At 47.3% G+C, this 21387-nt stretch overlaps 1 protein-coding gene across 2 annotated transcripts in view; it reads right to left on the bottom strand.

Moving 5' to 3' along the window:
* Positions 1 to 20041, bottom strand: part of LOC122369427 — a 41142-nt gene extending 21101 nt beyond the window's left edge. Inside the window, exon 1 of one of the 2 annotated variants that reach the window (XM_043344163.1) lies at positions 19820 to 20041. The gene's annotated coding sequence lies outside the window, so the exon portion shown is untranslated. Of the gene's footprint in view, positions 1 to 5937; positions 6142 to 19819 lie in introns of those variants that run through there. The other variant, XM_043344165.1, reaches the window with a different exon arrangement.
* Positions 20042 to 21387: the final 1346 nt, after the last annotated feature.

Below are 21387 nucleotides of genomic sequence, written 5' to 3'. Positions count from 1 at the left end.
GCTCACAGCTCTCACAGAGCCTTCTCAGCACGCTGATTCCGAAAATCATGGTCTCTAGGGTGGGAATCTTTACCGTTCTCGAGATAGAACCCTCTAAAGCTCTTACCACCCATGACCGGGCCATCCCGATTTGGCTAAAAATTGGCTCACAGAGCCTTCTCAGCACGCTGATTCCGAAAATCATGGTTTCTAGTGTGGGAATCTTTACCGTTCTCGAGATAGAACCCTCTAAAGTTTTCGGCACCAAAGACCGGGCCATCCCAATTTGACTGAAAATTGGCTCACAGAGCCTTCTCAGCAAGCTGATTCCGAAAATCATGGTCTCTAGGGTGAGAATCTTTACCGTTCTCGAGATAGAACCCTCTAAATTTCTTACCACCCATGACCGGGCCATCCCGATTTGGCTGAAGATTTGCTCACAGATCCTTCTCAGTTCTCAGCACGCTGATTCCGAAAATCATGGTGTCTAGGGTGGGAATCTTAACCGTTCTCGAGACAGAAACCTCTAAAATTTTCGACACCCATGACCGGGCCATCCAGATTTGGCTGAAAATTGGCTCACAGAGCCTTCTCAGCACGCTGATTCCGAAAATCATGGTCTCTAGGGTGGGAATCTTTACCGTTCTCGAGATAGAACCCGCCAGACTTGTGCCGGGACCAAAAATCAAGATCCAGGATCCTCAAGGTCCCCCGGCAAATTCAATTTTTAGAATCCAAGGTTTCCAAGGTCCAACGGCAAATTCAATTTCTAGAATCCAAGGTTTCCAAGGTCCCACGGCAAATTCAATTTCTAGAATCCAAGGTTTCCAAGGTCCCACGGCAAATTCAATTTCTAGAATCCAAGGTTTCCAAGGTCCCACGGCAAATTCAATTTCTAGAATCCAAGGTTCCCAAGGTCCCATAGCAAGTATACTTTGCAGGGTCCACAGTCCCCAAGGTCCCACGACAAGAATGCATTGCAGGATCAACAGTCCCCAAGGTCCCACGACAAGAATGCATTGCAGGATCCACAGTCCCTAGGGTCCCACGACAAGTGTGAATTTCAGGATCCACAGTCCCCAAGGTCCCATGACAAGTACACACTTCAGAGTTCAGGGTCCACAGTCCTCAAGGTCTCACGGCAAGAATACATCTCAGGATCCAAAGTATTCAGGGTCCCACAACAAGAACTTAAACAAACTAACATTCTGATGAGCAGACTTACTTCTAAATATTCTGCCAATGGATGCCCAGCAACATTTAAAGGGGCAGAACCTATATGCAAACCTGTAGACTGTGGTGGTTTTATCGTTAACCAACATAGGTAGGGGGAGCTTCAACACAAGTTAAAAATGAATCATAATATCAATCTCTCCTTTAACCTGACAAATTCGTAAAAAATATAGGTAGGTAATAGGTACCTTGCAATTTGTATTGTCATGTCCCTTTCAATTCAATCTTACCTTATCAGTAGGAATGTAGGATAGCACCTTACAGTTATTGAAGACAGACATTCAAGTATTCTTTCAGGCAATATAAAAAAAAAACAAATAAAACCTACAGGCTTCATAGAAATGGAAAAGTTGAATTGGATAGTTATATGCTTTCGATTTTCTGCACATTCAGTTACATAATACCTAGGATAAAAAGAAAATATGCTCTAAGTCTTGTTTGCGCGAGCGCTCACAGAAAAACTGATCGACTAAGCCAATAGAATTAGAGTAGCAGCGAGCGCAAACCTTACTTACTGTTCATTCACATTAGATTGAAGGCTCTGAACAAAATTCCATCTGACAATTTTTTCGTCAGCCGGTTATTCGTCGGCAGATTTTCGTCTTGCATTTTTTCGTCTGTTCGAATTAATTTGGTGCATTTTTCGTCTGAGTACTTTTCTGTCCGGCATTTTTTCGTCTGGACGAGGCGGAAAATGTCCTTATGAAAATAATGCGCGGACTTAAAAATGCACAGACGAACAAATGCATAGACGAAAGTCTGCGGACGAAAATCTGCAGACGAAAAATTGTCCGACGAAAACCTGCTAAACGAAAAAGTTGAACTGTCATGGAATGATTGCTTATATTGCTCATTGCTCAATGGTGATTTGATGAATTGCAAAACAAATAAGTTTGACACTTACTTGGTCAGTGAGTAGCTTCCAAGTAGCTTCAAGCCCGGCATATCACAACCCAGAAAATATGTGAGGTGAGATTGGAAAAGAACTTTCCAAACCACCACTGTCCACTGTTTGACAGTTTCATAATCCATAACATTGATAATGTAAAAAGCTACCAGGTCTCTTGTTCCAGTTCTGCCTCACAACCATGGCAATGATTTTGCTCTATATATGTCTACGACTCTACACAGTCTGGTTCGTTTTCTCTTCGTGTAGCTATCTAGCCCCTTGCAGCTGGTCGCTCAACCATAGATATTTATTGAAGTGCTTACAGACAAAACCTAGTGCAGGGTCCTTAGTGGCCCAAGTGCAACATAAACCTCATGATGGTCCAGCTTCCAGGATTCTTGAGGTCCCTCAACAAAATGGTGGTGTAGGTCCAGACCGTTCTCCTAAGATCCCATGACAAATAATAAAACTGGTACTGAAGGTCTGCATTCTGCAGGGTCTTGCAGCATACCAAAATTTTGAGGTCCTAACCCCTGGGTTTCCATGGTTTTACGGCATATGAAATGTTGAAGTCCTGGGTTTCTAAGGTCTCATGTCACATGAAATGTTGATGTCCTGGGATTCCAAGGTCTCACGGCATATGCAAATGTTGAGGTCCTGGGATTCCAAGGTCTCGCGACATATGCAAATGTTGAGGTCCTGGGATTCCAAGGTCTCACAGCATATGGATGTTTTAAGGTCCTGGGATTCCAAGGTCTCGCGGCATATGGATGTTTTAAGGTCCTGGGTTTCCAAGGTCTCGCGACAAAAATGACAATGCAAGGTCCAGGATCCATCAAGGTCCCAGACCTTGGACTCTGCGAACCCTGGATCTCGGATCTTTTTGGGACCTTGGCACAAGTCTGGAACCCGCTAAAGCTCTTACCACCCATGACCGGGCCATCCCGATTTGGCTGAGAATTTGCTCACAGAGCCTTCTCAGCACGCTGATTCCGAAAATCATGGTCTAGGGTTAGAATCTTCACCGTTCTCGAGATAGAACGCTCTAAAGTTTTCGACACCAAAGACCGGGCCATCCAGATTTGGCTGAAAATTTGCTCACAGAGTCTTCTAAGCACGCTGATTCCGAAAATCATAGTCTCTAGGGTGGGAATCTTTACCCTTCTCGAGATAGAACCCTCTAAAGTTTTCGACACCCATGACCAGGCCATCCTGATTTGATTGAAAATTTTCTCACAGAGCCTTCTCAGCACGCTGCGGCTGATTCCGAAAATCATGGTCTGTCAAATCGACCGGGCCATCCCAGTCAAAGCGGGATGGCCCGGTCATGGGTGGTAAGAGCTTTAGAGGGTTCTATCTCGAGAACGGTAAAGATTCCCACCCTAGAGACCATGATTTTCGGAAACAGCGTGCTAAGAAGGCTCTGTGAGCAAATTTTCAGCAAAATCGGGATGGCCTGGTCATGGGTGGTAAGAACTTTAGAGGGTTCTATTTCGAGAACGGTAAAGATTTCCACCCTAGAGACCACGATTTTCGGAATCAGCGTGCTGAGAAGGCTCTGTAAGCCAATTTTCAGCCAAATCGGGATGGCCCGGTCATGGGTAGTAAGAATTTTAGAGGGTTCTATCTCGAGAACGGTAAAGATTCCTACCCTAGAGACCATGATTTTCGGAATCAGCATGCTGAGAAGGCTCTGTGAGTCAATATTCAGCCAAATCGGGATGGCCCAGTCATGGGTGTCGAAAATTTTAGAGGTTTCTATTTTGAGAACGGTTAAGATTCCCACCCTAGAGACCATGATTTTCGGAATCAGCGTGCTGAGAACTGAGAAGGATCTGTGAGCAAATTTTCTGTCAAATCGGGATGGCCCGGTCATGGGTGGTAAGAAATTTAGAGGTTCTATCTCGAGAACGGTAAAGATTCTCACCCTAGAGACCATGCTTTTCGGAATCAGCTTGCTGAGAAGGCTCTGTGAGCCAATTTTCAGTCACATCGGGATGGCCCGGTCTTTGGTGCCGAAAACTTTAGAGGGTTCTATCTCGAGAACGGTAAAGATTCCCACCTTAGAGACCATGATTTTCGGAATCAGCGTGCTGAGAAGGCTCTGTGAGCCAGTTTTTAGCCAAATCGGGATGGCCCGGTCATGGGTGGTACCAGCTTTAGAGGGTTCTATCTCGAGAACAGTAAAGATTCCCACCCTAGAGACCATGATTTTCGGAATCAGCGTGCTGAGAAGGCTGTGAGCAAGTTTTCAGCCAAATCGGGATGGCCCGGTCATGGGTGGTAAGAACTATAGAGGGTTCTATCTCGAGAACGGTAAAGATTCCCACTCTAGAGACCATGATTTTCGGAGTCAGCGTGCTGAGAAGGCTCTGTGAGCCAATTTTCAGCCAAATCGGGATGGCCCGGTCATGGGTGTCGAATACTTTAGAGGGTTCTATCTCGAGAACGGTAAAGATTCCTACCCTAGAGACCATGATTTTCGGAATCAGCGTGCTGAGAAGGCGCTGTGAGCAAATTTTCAGCTAAATCGGGATGGCCCGTTTCTCGCTGCTGGACTCGCTGCTCGCTGCTCGCTGCCAGTTTGACAGACGTCCTGCCCCGCGAGAATTTCTCTAGTTTCTGAAGAATTTTTCGGGACCCATGCTCTGCTCATACTGCATCCGAATATACGCGGGAGGCACTGCCGACTTTTGGTGCCATTCTTTCCATGCAACGCCACGCCCATTAATGTTAGGGGTAATGTTAAAATGCCAAAATCAAAAGGGGCACGGTGCCCCGGTGCCCTCCCCGTTCCGCCGCCTATGGCCTTTAGAATCGAAACAAAGTTGAAGTAAAAGGCAATTAATGAGGATCATATTGACATAGGAAGAATCTTTCGAAGTTTGAAAATGAAGCGTTGGCATGGAAACAAACATTAGGGTGGCCGCTTTTCCCCGGTCTCCTCTATCGCCTTGCTGCTCCCCGTCGGCTCTGGGCAGTGGCGCTGGACTGCAGTCGACCTTGCCGTGAATTCCGGCAAGCTTTACCGATCGATTTCTGTATCCATAGCAAATGAGCATAAATAAAAACCATACGGGCATTGATGAGTCTATTTTGTTTTCCGTTGTGATAGGAAAAGTAGGTTATGAGCAGCTTCTGTGGGAACTATGCATAAACTTTTATTTAAAAAAAACTTCTGTAATTGAGCTCGGTTCAAAAACGACCACGTTTACAAACGCTTACGACAATAAACGCAACAACAGCTGTGGCTTTGCGTCTGAGGTCTGCTGAAAGCAGCTTGCGGTCGAAACTCCATTTACCTACCTACCACGCGAGCCAGCTAACATATACCTACATATCTAGCCTTTACAAGAACAGACTACAGAGGGTGAAACAAATGCGAAACGAAATGCGTAAGGTGAAATGCGTAAAGTAAAATGCGTGAGGAGATGAGCTCCAATTTCATCGGCAACCAAAAGCGATTTGGTGTTCGGGAGTTGGGGCACTGCGCGATATGTCACACATCCTCGTAAGGAAATAGGTGCGGTCTATATTAAACAATAAGCGCTGTTACCATAGTCAGTACCCACATTGCCCTTCCTTCCTCGTCGTGTTGTTTCCTCACAGTGTGTTTCTCTCTAATCAATAACAAAATACTGAAGCATCAAGGAGGTGACGGTGAGGTCCCTGAAAGAAGAGCAGTTACATCGTTTATGCAAGAAAGCAAAACCATATCTGCCGAAGAATAAACTATGCCATAAACTTGATGCACATATGCACGTTCGGTGCCAAGTTCGTTTGATCGTCTGCTATTCATGTGCAGAAATATACAATCCCACCAAACGATCACTCACCCACGGTAATTCCGGGCAGGTCCGCAGCAGCCGCCCGGCGAGTCGCTCGCACACCAGAGCACTCGGCGCACGATGGGCGCTATTCCACCGCCCGCCTATCCTGGTTCGCTATCAGTGCGGTGTACTGCAGCTGCTCGCTCCCGCAGCACCCCCGCGCCGCCCGAGCGCCGACCGACCACTGCCGGCGACAGACGATCCCAGTACAGGCGCGGGGCGCCGGCCGGCGCCGCTCCGTCCAGGCAGGGTTACCGCCGCCGGCGCAGGGACGCGGCCCGACCCCGACGCCGACCGCCCGCCCCGGCCCGGCGAACGCTGATACCTACGACTGGTGAACGCACCAATATTCATGAGGTCGGCAGTATCTATCACGCCTTTTAGAGAGTGCACGGTATCTGACTAATGACAGAGCAGTGTCCGTCCGAACCGAATGCACGCACGTGATTGGATTCACGGGGAAGTCTGCGGGGCATTCGCGCGCGCGCGTGTGTGTGTGTGTGGGGGGGGGGGGGTGGAAGGGAGAAGTGAGGGTGGTAGGGGCGAGGCAGGCGAAGTTTGTGTGGTCAATGCGTCCCGAGTGGCAGCAATTTAGAGGGTGAGGGCGCCCATAACGAAACTCGATCGATACGCCGTTCGGGTCAGTAACCACATTTCCAGAATCATTACGGGGAACGTTCACCGCTTGTCAGAATGTGAAACTGAGTGCTCCATCGGCACAAAAGCCAGCGGACCTGTCAGTCTGAAAGTTTGGCCGACCATCGCTCGTTGGAATTAGCGCAATGGCTTTGTGCCATGCTTTATAACGCCACCGGCAAAAAGTTATGCTCCTCTTGATGTCGGTGACAAAAGTGAGCACGGTCCATTGACACGCATGTGACCGCTTCGGCATAGCACTTCCCGCCCATGTGCTGTGGGCTGTGACATGAAAGGTGCTCAACAGTTACACGAAATGTGACATATCCGTCAAGCACCGTCTGTCAGCATGAGTTCAGTGGTCAGCATCGTTATTTATTATTCACTTCATTCGGTCAGCAAGAAAGCCGCCGAGGCGAAACACACTGAATGAGTTACAGAGAAACACTGATACAATAAAACTGTCATGTGAGCTTCGTTACCTAAATATCTATCTCTGTCATGTCGAAATTCGGAACCGATCCTAAGTTTCGACCAGTGGAAATAAATTACCGACCATGGATGGAGCGTTGTGCTCATATGTGCGCAATTGTAGCGGAAACGACACGCGGGCGGCGGAAGTTCGGACCGGACAGGACCACAGATTACCGGTGCGGTCTGTGTTTTTCGCGGCTGGTTTACAGAGCACCGCCCATGGCCTGCGACCCGGTCACACGCCGCGTGTGACCGACACGCGGTGCCGGTCCAATAGAATGTGTGTATTGTGTATAGCTGGACATTCATCGTCATTCATTTACAAAGTGTGACCAAAAGATACGCAATTCCTTTCAATGTGAAACTTCCAGCCAATGGGTGTGCACTGAACATAATGTTAGTGTTTTTGGTTACATACAGCTTACCTGCCTACCAAATGCAAAAAATCGCTCAAAATGTTATAAAAATGTTCATGTTGCCAGTGGCGGCGGAAGGTATTTTGGGATGGGGGGGCACACCTGATCCTTCCCGGAACCTAGGGTACCCCCAAATCTAGTTTTCTCACCGGTTTTAGGCCACTTATTTTTCACCTCTTGGCCTTTACAACAAAAATAAAAAATAAAACATTTGCAAATAAGTGAGATAATTAGTCTCATCTGAGTCAAGAAACTACCTTTTTGGTAACCTGGAATAAACGTTTAAAGCTTCCACACATGAGCTGTCAAGTCAGGTACGGGGACCCGCAGTTGCTACTGTACAGCGACCCTGAGTAAATTGTCCCAGCACCCTCACAGGGAACAACGATAAGCTGTCAGAGGGCACGCACAGAAAACCTCAGCTGCTCTTGTGCAGGGACCGGCAGTCGATATCAATGTTATCGGTTGTTACTGGACAGGACAGACGGCTAGAGTTGGGGTTCGTGTACAATAGCAACTGCGGGTCCCCGTACAGAGGGGGATTTTTTTACTTAAATAGGTATTGTCTTCCATTCAGCTTTTCTTTGAGGCCCTCGGCCGCTAATATGGGGAGGACAAGCTGCCCCGACGGTTCCTGGCCCTTTGAAACTTTGCGGGGGCAGAGACCCCCACGGCCCCAGAGTTGTGGGGGCAGGCTGCCCCCATGCTGCCCCCCCCGGCTCACGCGCCTATGCCGGCTGGCGTCTGGCAGAGTCGCGGGGAAAGGCCTGTGGCACGCTCAGACGCACTTTCGTGACGTCCGTGCCGCCTGCCGGGCCACTCGCGTTCCGTCCTACTCTTCCAGACTTCGGTTACCGGTAGCTCGTAGATAGCTCTGCTTGATTTCTGAGCATTATGTGTGGAGGGCGTTTGGTGGAAATAGTCCGTCACGGACTAGCTCGCCGGATAGCCCGTCGTGAAAACGGCTATTATCAATCCAAGTTACTCGCTATATCAACTTAATAAAAAGGTACTCAGCCAAACTGGCATATGTTCCTGACGTAGGTAGTATGGAAGTATTGTGGTACTTTGTCGATAACAATTTTGGGGGGGGGGGGGCAAAAAGATATGTTTGCCCCCCCACCCTGGAAGATGGGGGGCGCCGTGCCCCCGCTGCCCCCCCGCTTCCGCCGCCACTGCATGTTGCCCCTCGCGCTTATCAATTGCCCCATTTGTCTTGGTAGACTCCGATTGCGTTTTTAGTTAATACCACTAGTAAATTATCCGCCAACTGGGCTACGAAGCAAATAACCTCTGTGTAGGTACATACGTGTACACATATGTACAATATGTACAGAGGTATACCTCTGTGATGGAGGGGAGGGAAGATTCCATCATGGTGGGATCCCCGCCACTCACCAGCCACCATGATTCATGATGAAAATTTCAGATGAGAATGCTCCCTGCAGAGCATATGCAGGAGGCACTCGGCTGAATATTCCAGAACCGCGCCGGACGAGTGTTTGTATTGCGGTAATCATACACTTACAATGTTGCCAACGATAGTGCCTCTTAGAGAATATGTACACATAGGCATCCTTCCTTCCTTGTTACGAATTTCTTTAATTTGAGTCAACTGAGGTTAGGTCTGTCACAGCTGTTCTATCTATATACCCTGTGTCACACAACGTTTTCGGTTCCAATAAGGTGCAGATGAATCGGTGACGAAGTGATGCGAAGTCTCGCGCCTCGCCTTGCACAGACGCGGGCTACGCTCGCTGTGACCGGGCGACTAATCTGAATAACGCTATGCACGACGACTGGGCTCGGCGTCACTAACACCGTGTCATCTGTCGACTGAGGCAAGTCTCCAAGAAGAGGGGACCGCGTCTATTCCCTTGTTAGACTCCTTGTGGGACAGAACAGTTCCGAGAATGTATCGGTAGCGGTCATGGCCATCTTGATCTGTGACTTTTACGACCTCCTTGGTTGCCCGAACTTGGCAACGGGTGGTCTGGATACCCGGGGACAGACGGGGACGCCACGGAACTTGGGAGCGTCAACCGACAGTCGTGAAGCCTGAAGATTAAAGCCCTTGTTACACTGCCGAATTTTGGTACACGAATGTGCACGAATATGCAAGTCATCCTATGTCGCGGACCGATTCGGGATCTTTCTTCCACGGTCTTGGCATTTCGCAGACCAGTCGGTGTCCACTGCGCGACTTTTACGGTTCGTCACGACCGCCACGAATATTTCATGAAAAATGAAAATTTCGTGGCCGTTCGCCGAATTTATAATAAACGAACATGATCGCCAAACAGTCGCCGAGTCGCCGCCGACATGTCGCTGCGTGCGTCGACTTGTTGCCAAGGTATCGCCGACTATTCGCAACAGATTCGCCATTCACTCGCGATGTTCGCCGAATCATGGATCAGCTTCGACCCGCGCACGATTAGGGGGGCCCCCCCACCCGTTTTCTGCAAATCGGGCTCTGTCGGCGAACTGTTCGCCTCTGTCGGTAAACTGTTCGCCGATTTCCTACACGACGTGATTCGGCGACAGGGTCGTGGCCAAAATTCGGCAGTGTAACACGGCCTTAACAGTCCGGAAATAGTCGGGAACAAGAATTCCGGAAACCGGGACACGCCGTCAGTCCGGAAACTCGGAGATGGCAAATACGGATGTAACGGAAGTTGGCACAGATTCAGCACAGATTCAGCACAGCACAGATTCGGTAGGGGGAAAAAAGGCCCCGGTAGAGGGAAACCTTTATGACCCGTTTTCCCCTAGAAATGACGTCACAAAGAGGTAAAAATGGGTATCAATCGAAAGCTCTCGCTTACCCAGACACAGTCCTGCAGGAAAATTTCACTTTTTCCCCATAGGAAAGTTTTTACGGGAAAATCAAAATTTTGGGTCAATGGGGGGTCCCCCCCGATTTCGTTCAAAATCGGCACACAGGTGCCCCACCACCAGCCGAGAAACTTTCCCCAAAACGGTCCCCGTTGCATTGACGTTTAAGGCCCGTAAAGCCCCCTAGACTCGTAAAATATCCGTAAAATCGCCTTTGTACGGACAAAAAAGTGGTGCTATGGTAAAAATGGGTATCAATCGAAAGCCCTCGTTTACCCAGACACAGTCCTGCAGGAAAATTTCACTTTTTCCCCATAGGAAAGTTTTTACGGGAAAATCAAAATTTTGGGTCAATGGGGGGTCCCCCCTGATTTCGTTCAAAATCGGCACACAGGTGCCCCACCACCAGCCGAGAAACTTTCCCCAAAACGGTCCCCGTTGCATTGACGTTTAAGGCCCGTAAAGCCCCCTAGACTCGTAAAATCGCCTTTGTACGGACAAAAAAGTGGTGCTATGGTAAAAATGGGTATCAATCGAAAGCTCTCGTTTACCCAGACACAGTCCTGCAGGAAAATTTCACTTTTTCCCCATAGGAAAGTTTCTACGGGAAAATCAAAATTTTGGGTCAATGGGGGGTCCCCCCCGATTTCGTTCAAAATCGGCACACAGGTGCCCCACCACCAGCCGAGAAACTTTCCCCAAAACGGTCCCCGTTGCATTGACGTTTAAGGCCCGTAAAGCCCCCTAGACTCGTAAAATATCCGTAAAATCGCCTTTGTACGGACAAAAAAGTGGTGCTATGGTAAAAATGGGTATCAATCGAAAGCTCTCGTTTACCCAGACACAGTCCTGCAGGAAAATTTCACTTTTTCCCCATAGGAAAGTTTGTACGGGAAAATCAAAATTTTGGGTCAATGGGGGGTCCCCCCCGATTTCGTTCAAAATCGGCACACAGGTGCCCCACCACCAGCCGAGAAACTTTCCCCAAAACGGTCCCCGTTGCATTGACGTTTAAGGCCCGTAAAGCCCCCTAGACTCGTAAAATATCCGTAAAATCGCCTTTGTACGGACAAAAAAGTGGTGCTATGGTAAAAATGGGTATCAATCGAAAGCTCTCGTTTACCCAGACACAGTCCTGCAGGAAAATTTCACTTTTTCCCCATAGGAAAGTTTGTACGGGAAAATCAAAATTTTGGGTCAATGGGGGGTCCCCCCGATTTCGTTCAAAATCGGCACACAGGTGCCCCACCACCAGCCGAGAAACTTTCCCCAAAACGGTCCCCGTTGCATTGACGTTTAAGGCCCGTAAAGCCCCCTAGACTCGTAAAATATCCGTAAAATCGCCTTTGTACGGACAAAAAAGTGGTGCTATGGTAAAAATGGGTATCAATCGAAAGCTCTCGTTTACCCAGACACAGTCCTGCAGGAAAATTTCACTTTTTCCCCATAGGAAAGTTTGTACGGGAAAATCAAAATTTTGGGTCAATGGGGGGTCCCCCCCGATTTCGTTCAAAATCGGCACACAGGTGCCCCACCACCAGCCGAGAAACTTTCCCCAAAACGGTCCCCGTTGCATTGACGTTTAAGGCCCGTAAAGCCCCCTAGACTCGTAAAATATCCGTAAAATCGCCTTTGTACGGACAAAAAAGTGGTGCTATGGTAAAAATGGGTATCAATCGAAAGCTCTCGTTTACCCAGACACAGTCCTGCAGGAAAATTTCACTTTTTCCCCATAGGAAAGTTTTTACGGGAAAATCAAAATTTTGGGTCAATGGGGGTCCCCCCCCCCCGATTTCGTTCAAAATCGGCACACAGGTGCCCCACCACCAGCCGAGAAACTTTCCCCAAAACGGTCCCCGTTGCATTGACGTTTAAAGGTAGTGTGCCAGCTTTCTTGGACCATATGGAGTTAATGACCCGGATAAGGAGAACCGGATTTTTAGAACTTATCCATACCTTCAAAACTTATGGAAACGTCTTAAATTCTTCAAATTTTGAGTACCCCAGTGCGAAATTCGCCCCGACGGGTTGTCGGTCGTACCCCAACCACATTTCACACTGACCTCACAATAAATGCACACACTAAAATCGCTATTACCGATAGGCTCATCCAATCAAGTTTCGATAAACCCGTTCATCAGCATCTCCTGCGGTTTCGAACACGCCTGTTAGGTGGCTTCTGATGCTCGTCGAGGTCGGAATTTCCAAATACGCGTGGTGCGTCGGGCCGCGCGCTCTGACTTCGGCCAAGAAAAATGCGTCAGCTGATCATTGTCATTTCTGCCACTTGCGTGTGGTGTAATGGGGTCATAACTTAAGAGACGGCTGTTTCATATCAATTATTTTACATAAAATCATATTTCAAACCACAAATTAATGTTCGACAGCCAAATTTAAGTAACAATGCCAATACAGGCTTACAGTTTAAGGCTCGACATTGTGTTGTCTACGATTAGACAGCTGATAACTCATTCCCGTACGTCGTATCGTCGTAACACTATAATGACCTTTGCTTATTGTCACAAGTGCGCCGCATTCGCGATTGTTGCCCGACGCCTGTTTGCAGGTGAGCCCACTACAGTTGTTATACATATCTAAAAACCGATAAACTTTTAGGCGAAAAAGGCACTATTCCAGGCCCATTTTTGATTTTTTTTTGCGATATTAGGTAAAAACAGAAGCTTCTTATCCTAGGAAAAATAAAACGGGAAATCTTTCAAAGGTGGCACACTACCTTTAAGGCCCGTAAAGCCCCCTAGACTCGTAAAATATCCGTAAAATCGCCTTTGTACGGACAAAAAAGTGGTGCTATGGTAAAAATGGGTATCAATCGAAAGCTCTCGTTTACCCAGACACAGTCCTGCAGGAAAATTTCACTTTTCCCCATTGGAAAGTTTTTACGGGAAAATTAAAATTTTGGGTCAATGGGGGTCCCCCGATTTCGTTCAAAATCGGCACACAGGTGCCCCACCACCAGCCGAGAAACTTTCCCCAAAACGGTCCCCGTTGCATTGACGTTTAAGGCCCGTAAAGCCCCCTAGACTCGTAAAATATCCGTAAAATATCAATGGGACCCCCCATTGACCCAAAATTTTGATTTTCCCGTAAAAACTTTCCTATCCTAAACGAGAGCTTTCGATTGATACCCATTTTTACCATAGCACCACTTTTTTTGTCCGTACAAAGGCGATTTTACGGATATTTTACGAGTCTAGGGGGCTTTACGGGCCTTAAACGTCAATGCAACGGGGACCGTTTTGGGGAAAGTTTCTCGGCTGGTGGTGGGGCACCTGTGTGCCGATTTTGAACGAAATCGGGGGGGACCCCCCATTGACCCAAAAATTTGATTTTTCCGTAAAAACTTTCCTATGGGGAAAAGTGAAATTTTCCTGCAGGACTGTGTCTGGGTAAACGAGAGCTTTCGATTGATACCCATTTTTACCATAGCACCACTTTTTTGTCCGTACAAAGGCGATTTTACGGATATTTTACGAGTCTAGGGGGCTTTACGGGCCTTAAACGTCAATGCAACGGGGACCGTTTTGGGGAAAGTTTCTCGGCTGGTGGTGGGGCACCTGTGTGCCGATTTTGAACGAAATCGTGGGGGACCCCCCATTGACCCAAAATTTTGATTTTTCCGTAAAAACTTTCCTATGGGGAAAAAGTGAAATTTTCCTGCAGGACTGTGTCTGGGTAAACGAGAGCTTTCGATTGATACCCATTTTTACCATAGCACCACTTTTTTGTCCGTACAAAGGCGATTTTACGGATATTTTACGAGTCTATGGGGCTTTACGGGCCTTAAACGTCAATGCAACGGGGACCGTTTTGGGGAAAGTTTCTCGGCTGGTGGTGGGGCACCTGTGTGCCGATTTTGAACGAAATCGGGGGGGACCCCCCATTGACCCAAAATTTTGATTTTCCCGTACAAACTTTCCTATGGGGAAAAAGTGAAATTTTCCTGCAGTACTGTGTCTGGGTAAACGAGAGCTTTCGATTGATACCCATTTTTACCATAGCACCACTTTTTTGTCCGTACAAAGGCGATTTTACGAGTCTAGGGGGCTTTACGGGCCTTAAACGTCAATGCAACGGGGACCGTTTTGGGGAAAGTTTCTCGGCTGGTGGTGGGGCACCTGTGTGCCGATTTTGAACGAAATCGGGGGGGACCCCCCATTGACCCAAAATTTTGATTTTCCCGTACAAACTTTCCTATGGGGAAAAAGTGAAATTTTCCTGCAGGACTGTGTCTGGGTAAACGAGAGCTTTCGATTGATACCCATTTTTACCATAGCACCACTTTTTTGTCCGTACAAAGGCGATTTTACGGATATTTTACGAGTCTAGGGGGCTTTACGGGCCTTAAACGTCAATGCAACGGGGACCGTTTTGGGGAAAGTTTCTCGGCTGGTGGTGGGGCACCTGTGTGCCGATTTTGAACGAAATCCGGGGGGGGACCCCCCATTGACCCAAAATTTTGATTTTTCCGTACAAACTTTCCTATGGGGAAAAAGTGAAATTTTCCTGCAGGACTGTGTCTGGGTAAACGAGAGCTTTCGATTGATACCCATTTTTACCATAGCACCACTTTTTTGTCCGTACAAAGGCGATTTTACGGATATTTTACGAGTCTAGGGGGCTTTACGGGCCTTAAACGTCAATGCAACGGGGACCGTTTTGGGGAAAGTTTCTCGGCTGGTGGTGGGGCACCTGTGTGCCGATTTTGAACGAAATCGGGGGGGACCCCCCATTGACCCAAAATTTTGATTTTCCCGTAGAAACTTTCCTATGGGGAAAAAGTGAAATTTTCCTGCAGGACTGTGTCTGGGTAAACGAGAGCTTTCGATTGATACCCATTTTTACCATAGCACCACTTTTTTGTCCGTACAAAGGCGATTTTACGAGTCTAGGGGGCTTTACGGGCCTTAAACGTCAATGCAACGGGGACCGTTTTGGGGAAAGTTTCTCGGCTGGTGGTGGGGCACCTGTGTGCCGATTTTGAACGAAATCAGGGGGGACCCCCCATTGACCCAAAATTTTGATTTTCCCGTAAAAACTTTCCTATGGGGAAAAAGTGAAATTTTCCTGCAGGACTGTGTCTGGGTAAACGAGGGCTTTCGATTGATACCCATTTTTACCATAGCACCACTTTTTTGTCCGTACAAAGGCGATTTTACGGATATTTTACGAGTCTAGGGGGCTTTACGGGCCTTAAACGTCAATGCAACGGGGACCGTTTTGGGGAAAGTTTCTCGGCTGGTGGTGGGGCACCTGTGTGCCGATTTTGAACGAAATCGGGGGGGACCCCCCATTGACCCAAAATTTTGATTTTCCCGTAAAAACTTTCCTATGGGGAAAAAGTGAAATTTTCCTGCAGGACTGTGTCTGGGTAAGCGAGAGCTTTCGATTGATACCCATTTTTACCTCTTTGTGACGTCATTTCTAGGGGAAAACGGGTCATAAAGGTTTCCCTCTACCGGGGCCTTTTTTCCCCTACCGAATCTGTGCTGTGCTGAATCTGTGCTGAATCTGTGCCAACTTCCGTGAAACGGACTATTCGGTGGTGGTCAAAAAGGAGCCGGGACTTACAAAGGGGGAATATTTGTTTCTGGTCCCTAAAAAGCTGTTTCTGGCACCTAATTGCTGATCAGCCCCAAAATGCTTATTCGACCCTAATATCTGAATCTGGCACCTAATTGCTTCCACACAGCCTAAAGTTGCCAGATCGTCTAGTTGAACTCCGTATTTGCTGTTTGCTGATTCAGCACCAAAACCAAAACATCCAGCACCTATTTTATTCCACATTTGCCTACCTAATTCGCGTAATCTTCCTGATTTTATGTATCCTAACAAACATTAACGTTGCATTCGGTGATGTCAAGTGCCATTTTCGCCAGTGGAGAATTGGAGATAATGATTAACCCGCGCGGGGCTGGGGTCTCCAGCCGAACGCGCGGGGCTTGGGGGGGGGGTAAATTTTACCCCCCTGTTATCTCCCGAACTAATGGTCCGATTTGGAAAATTCAAACGCCAATCGAAAGCTCTCATCACGAACTACTAAAAACATGTACTTAATTTAAAGTTTGAGGTCAAGGTCAAGGTCAGGTCAAGGGTACAAATTGCAAGTTCCTACAGTATCGGCCTTGCACCGTAGTTGCCGAAGAATGGAGTCATGGACTGAGACTGATCGCCCAAAACGTGTTCTTAGGCTACCAAGACAATATTCGTTGCATACAACATCATTCAGAGGTCAAGGTCAAGGTCAGGTCAGGTCAGGTCAGGTCACCAAAAAACAAAATATAGAAAAGGGCATGTGCGACACATGTTTTATGGGTCATTTTACTCATAGAATTCAATAGGCACACTTAATAAGTGATATGGACCACCTCTGGATGAATTTCAGGTCGAGGTCAGGTCAAGGTCAGGTCAAGTGAGGTCAAATTTTGAAGTTGGTTGTTAAGGCCTAAAAAGGTGTCTATCTGATGCGGTTTTTCACGGCGAATCGAATGGTGCTATTGTTGTTTCCGTACGAGGTCTAGAACTTCCAAAAAAGTCACTTTTCAAAAAATTTGTGTGTCGTGACGTCATAAAATTTTGAATAACTCCCACATTTTTGAACCGATTCTTCTAAAATTTGGTATGTAGGTGCACATAGACCACTTCTCTGACATATATACCGGTTTTTTCGATAGACTCAAAATTTTGGATTTTATAATGATTTTCCCAAAAAAGTCAGTTTTTTGAAAAAAATTTAGGCCAAAATCCAAAATTTTCAAAAAACCGAGATAGCCATTTGATAGACAAAGTAAAATTACGTATAAACTTTTTTGTTACGTCTTGATTCCTTTAAAAATGAAGATGCTAGCGGCGTTTGAACTTTTGCCGTTTTTGAGGCGAAAATGGCGAACATGACGTCACTAAAACGTCAATTTCTCAACAATTTTCCGACGGATTTCGCTCAAATTTTCAGGGAACGTGTCAAATTGATGTAAGAAAAGGTACTGAAAGTTTGGCGGCGCTGCGCGCCGCCGTTTTTGAGATATCGCAAAAATTCGCGAGGGGGGGTAAAATTTACCCCCCCCCCCCCCCCAGCCCCGCGCGGGTTAATGGCTAATGCCATTTCTAGCCAAAAGAGAATCACTAGCCAGCTATTGGTGCAGCATAGCAAGATGCTCCTATACCAGCCCGCTATGTAGAGATTATTGCACCCTCAGCCATTCTAACGTGAAAAGTTTGGATCCGTCACTTCCAGCCAGGCTCTCAGGTCATAAACTGGAGTAAAGCAAAATGTCAACTCTGAACAGACATGCCACGCAACCGGCCCTCTTTTCAATAGCTTTCTGCAATCATCGTCTGACTCCATCTCGATCAAACGCAGCATCCGGTTTCTACAGGGGCGTTTGACTGACCGGCCACACAATAACCAAAAACAAAATCAAAGCTTCATGCACACATAAGTAAGAAACGGATGAAAAAGGCACAACCACGGCACAACTCCTCTGCGCGGTAAACAACGGACAATATTCCACGCAAGATCCCGCGTTTCTTCAGCGGCCTTGAACGGAATGAAAACATTACATTTCTTTTTTAGAGCTATTTGATGACGTCAAAAAATACAATACCCGTTGTAATGGTCAAAATCGAGACAATTACTCACAAAAATGTTTCCCTTTAAGCATTGCAAATAAATACTTTTAAATATTTAATTGACATTGTTTTTTTCAAACAAATCAATATTAGTTGCTTACTTAAACGTCATATACAATGCTGAGATCACTACGGGGCTGTCTTAGAGTGTAGCTGCACTGGCAACCTTTAGGCTAGACTCCAGGGGTCATTATACCAGAACAACATGATTCTACCAGCCAGTAGTTCATTTTTCCACTAGATTGGTGCTACGCTCAGCATTTAGGTGCCAGATTCAGAAAAAAGAGTAAGGCGTACCGATGAATAGGTGCCAGAAACAGCTAATTAAGGTCATTTTCCATGATTGGTGCTGGTATCCACCAAATAGGTGCTGAGGACCAATTTTGGGGCGAGTCAGCTTTTAGGTGCCAGAAATAGCTTTTCTGGGACGCAATTAAATGGCGTCCCTTACAAAGGCCTGCGTTTAACCGCTGTCCTCCTATCCACCTTAGCCCACGCCCGGCTGGGGGTCCTGGATTTCCACGCCCTGCTGGGGGGGGGGGGGTGTTTGAACACCCCCCCCCCCCCACGGGTGGAGAATTGTGCTGGACTGGGGGTGCTCGAGCTCTCCCAATTCCACGCCGGCCACGCCGGCTTGGCTTTGGAGCCGCGGCCGGGCGGCGCGGGTCAAGGTCACCGCTAGGCGGCGGCGGATTTGCTGCGCCCGAGCACCCCCAGCTGGTCACAATTCTCCACCTATGACCCCCCCTTCTAACTCGGCTCCTGGGCCACGTAGCGATACGCGGAAGGCGGCGTTCGAAAGAGCGCCAAAAATAATGACGAAATCACTTCGGTCACTTTTTTGGTCAGGTTAAAGGTCAGGTCACCAGAGGTCATTGAAGGCAAAATTTCGCCGATTTTCAGGTCGAATGTCGACAATTTTCAGGAAGCCAACGCATAACTCGGGAACCAATAAGGCTACAGCGCCGCGGAAAAGCGCATTCGATAGCCCTATTAACGCCCTTTCTGAGTAATTCCCTCAGATTTGACCTAACGTCAACGGTTTTGCCTGCAGGGGGCAAAAACTGCAAAAATAGCCGATTTTTTTCGGAAACAGTTTTTCTGCAATAACTTTTGACCCAAGCCTTGAACGAGCTTACTTTTGCCGGCATCGTGTTCCTCTCGTCAAGACGCATCGAATGAACTATAACTTGACCTTGAAAGGTCAACTTGAAAATTTGACCTCAATTCAAGGTCATGACCTGACCGGAAAGGGTCATGTTGCATATCAGTCGATCCGTATCATCGAGCCGAGCACATCTAAGGCGTTTTCATCGCTCTAGCATGCCTCTATCAAAAGTTATTTGCGAAAAACTGTTAGACACCATTCGTGACCTGAGATGACCTCAGGGGCATAAATAGGGGTCACGGACACCATTTTCATGTTCAGTGTGTCTAACCCACTTGTAATTCAGTGTTTGGGAGTGTTTATAATGTCTTTCGTCCAAAAGAGGCGCGTTTCAATTTTCTCCCATTGACTTATAATGGGGAGGTCGCAAAATTGACCTGACCTTAGGTCACCGATATCAAAATTCCGAGATATAAATTTGATAGATACTGTTACCCTTATCAATCGCTGAAAGTTTCAAAGCGATCGGTCATTCGGTGTAGCTATGGCAGACATTGAAACTTTTTATGAGGCGAGGTCACTTCAAGTGACCTGGTGACCTGACCTTGAATGACCTTGGTCTGAAATTTTCACAACATGTGTAGAATTGATGTATGATAAGGTGTACCAAAAACGGCGGCGCTCCGCGCCGCCGTTTTTGAGATATTTGCAAAAAACCACAAGGGGGGGGGGTGTTCAAACACCCCCAGCAGGGCGCGGGTTAAAATCTCACCTGGTGGGTGCCAAACTGCCCCTCGGTGTTCCACTCCTCTGTTGAGTTTCCAACTCCGCTGTTCGTGCCATGAAATAATCGCCTCGGCCGTCAGGTTCAGTCTTTCAGAGGTCCCTGGGGTCCACCAGCGGGAGCTTCACTCGACTCACTGCGCCTCTCGACCGGCCGGAGCTCCAGGCCGGGCACGCGACGACCTACTCCGACTGACAGCCGAGCAGTTCTATTTCCGGCCGCCCCTCCCCCGAGGCGCTGGGCCAGACATGACCCCTAGATCCGCCCCCAGCGCATCCAGTGACCGCTCCTGGCAGACAAGGTGACTCCAAACGTGCCGACGGGGTGTGATGATGAGGTTACCTGTAATCACCTCATGTCACGCACGCAATTCGATGCATATGTCCTCCGGTTGTCGTGCTGAATTGCTGGCTTGCACGGCTTCGGCGAATAGCGCTGCTCTTATAGTTTTGCCTATACACTGTGGTTTTGCCTTTATTTGCTGTTACGCACATCCAATAGGAGCAGTACCTATAGGTACTCAAGATGTCAAGTTGCACTATCGTTGCTCATGGCTGAATGAATTCTTTGGCTGAAGGCTGAATGAAGCTGTAGGTTATAGACAGGGTAGGAGGAGCAGAATGCCTGCTGGGAGTGGCAAATGACAAGCATCAGAATCTGCTGCCAAAACATGGCACAATAGCCATGGAGCTGAAGAAGCTCGAGATAGCATGCATTTGATAAATAATGATAAATGGCTGATATATTGCTATGAAATCGTATGACGTTACTTCACGGGATTTTGGCAGTGTTTCATAGCTTGTATGTGCTCTTTGCGTCGACTAGCTTAGAGCGATCATTGTCTAGTTCCTCTCTTGGCCTGGGGTTAGAGTTTAGAGTCGGGGAGGGGGGGGGGGGGGTGGCGAGTTCCGAGAAACTGACAGAGTGGCTGTCACTGCTGTCACTGCCATAGAAAACAGAAAACTCACTGCTATACTGTCACTGCCATAGAAAAAGGACTTTTGTATGTAGGCATGGTCATATGGTCATTATTGTTCATGCTGTCTATAGTAGAGCAACAGCCATGCAACAGCATTGGCTCACGCCTCACCTTCCTGAAGCACTTATGAGTAAAATATGATGTTCCCGAAAATTACAGTGGCGAAAGGATTTAACAATCATTTGTTCAAGCTATCAATAGTTACTTGAGTTGTTACTACCAGTTACCACCACCATAAACCATTAAAATAAGAAACCATAAGAAGTTTGAATTTATATTTCGCTTTGACTACATGGAATGATTTCCTTACGTTCTGCTGCAAATTAGTGTAACTTTTATGACAAAAATCACGCAGCAGTTGCATTTGTGGGCGAAGGAAAGGTGAAGCTTTTATGTTCTGTATCGATGATTGATGCTCTACATGAACAGCTTCTCACCTTTATTTCATTATTTTTAACATAGTTTTTGTAATTGTTTGCAAATAAGATAGTTTTTCACGCTTCTATGAATATATTATGCTTAAATATATTTAGCTTAGCCAAGTATTGCGATGATTTTATTTATACATACTAGGGTC

This window comes from Amphibalanus amphitrite, unplaced genomic scaffold, assembly GCF_019059575.1.
Source record: "Amphibalanus amphitrite isolate SeventyFive unplaced genomic scaffold, NRLGWU_Aamphi_draft 001034F_arrow, whole genome shotgun sequence".
NCBI classification, from domain to species: domain Eukaryota; kingdom Metazoa; phylum Arthropoda; class Thecostraca; order Balanomorpha; family Balanidae; genus Amphibalanus; species Amphibalanus amphitrite.
This window is presented reverse-complemented; position numbering and strand designations above follow the sequence as displayed.